Raw genomic sequence first — 2,027 nt, 5'->3', positions numbered from 1 at the left:
ATTGCCAAGTTAGTAACACCAATTAAAACATAACTGGTACTAGATATAAAATAAGTAAAATGTAATCACTTTCTTACAAGCAAAAGATACCCAATTAGGTAATACACAAACGAGCATTCAGTTTAAAACCAAGTTGACTTTAAACTAGGAACTCAAAATGAGTAAAGTATCTGGACTCACACTGGCCAATACAGATGCCTTTGGGTTTAATAATATTACTAGTTCCCATTGCTGCACTCTTTTTCCTTCCACCTGGGTTGCATTCATGGTTCTTAGGAATAAAACAATGTTAATTTTTAAAAAAAAAAATTTATCGTGATTTGGGTGAAATTTTACAGAGCAAATTCATTTTCCATACAGCAGTTCACACATAAAAAAACGTTAATATTTGAGCTTAATTAGGGGTTTGGCAAATGAGAGCCATTTATTCTGACCTTACATTTAATAATCAGGCAATGTGTGGTTACTTCCACAGACGAAACAGGATTAGACTAATTTAGTTAATAAGTGCTGGGTACAGCTCTGATCGCTTTACATGTATTTCAATCCTCAAAAATGACAAACTCAAAAGCAAAGTGCTATTATTACGCTTACTTTACAGAAGAGGAATCTGGAACGTAAATTAAATAATGTCACCAAGACCACACAAGCAGTAAATAGCAGAGACGGAATCTGAAGCCAGGCAGTCTGGTTCCAGGATCCACATCCTGAACCACTCACCCACCAGGTTAGACTCTTCACAAGGCACCTCCATTTCAATTCCAACAGACAACGAACATCCAATTCCATTCTCGTGCTGGTACTTCTTCCTCCTCCTGAAACGTCATCCTAAACCATAGACCACTGGCCTTTTTGTGGCGATGATGATGTCAAAAGAGAATATCCTCCACTAGTTGTTGGTCAGGTTTAAGTTTGCCATTAACAGTTGGAGGTATCTCAAGTATTCATTCATTCAAAAAAAACTGACCAAGTGCCTATTAAGAGCCATGCACTATTCAAGGCACTCAGGGTAAGAGAGCCCTCATGAGTTTGAGAGAGACAGCTGAGCAGACAGTTGTGTGGCCTGGGCAGCAGGATAAGAGAAGCCCAGAGTGCTAGCAGAGCTCAGGAGAGGGATGACCTAACACTCGGGAGGACAGGGATCATTGGGGAAGTTTTCCTGAAGTGCTTTTCTTTGGTTCCTGCACAACAGAAACGCCTGGGCAAGTTTTTAGAAAATCACCAAGCCCTAATTAAATCATAATCTCTAGGCATTTTTTATAGGCCCCTAAAACACTGGCCCCTGGAAGAGCAGCATTAGCATCCCTTGGGAACTTGTAGAAATCCCACCCCACGTCTACTGATTAGCCCTCCTGGTGACTCTGATACAAACTAAAGTGTGAGCTGTGGTTATCAAACTTAAACAGGCAGGCATCAGAATCCCCTCAAGTTCTTGTTAACATCAATTGCTGGACTTTACACCGTTTCTTATTCAGCAGGTCTGGAGTGGGGGCCAAATTGTGCATTTCCGACAAGCTCCCTATGTGTACCCAGTCTTAAGAGGAAGGGATGGCCACCTGGAGTCTGCAGGAGTAGTAGTAAGAGTAATTAGCAAGCTGAAGAAGCCCGTGGGAAGTGTGATGGATGTATCAACGCATTTGACAATACTTTTGAGCATCTGCTCTATGCTAGATGCTTCGCTAGGTGCTGGGGATTCAGGAATGAACAAAACAGGCAAAGTCCCTGCTCTGAGGGCTTATACTCTAGTGGGAGGCTGAGGTAGCGGCACAGACAATAAACAAACAGGCATATGTGAGAGTGGCAGCACACACACACACACACAATCAAGCAGTGTGAGCGGGGTAGAAAGAATGGTGGGTGAGAGTTTCTTTTATACAAGGTGCTTAGGGAGGGGCTCCCTGAGAAGACAATTATGGAAGACTGATCGTTGTCACACCAAATCCTTCCTTACCGTAGTGCCTAAGGCACCTGACTGCTAACCAGAAGGTTGTCGGTGGTTCAAATCCACCAGCCACTCCCTGAAAGGA

Source organism: Orycteropus afer, unplaced genomic scaffold (genome assembly GCF_000298275.1).
Source record: "Orycteropus afer afer isolate SDZICR_OR568_19922 unplaced genomic scaffold, OryAfe1.0 scaffold00113, whole genome shotgun sequence".
NCBI classification, from domain to species: Eukaryota; Metazoa; Chordata; class Mammalia; order Tubulidentata; family Orycteropodidae; genus Orycteropus; species Orycteropus afer.
This window is presented reverse-complemented; position numbering follows the sequence as displayed.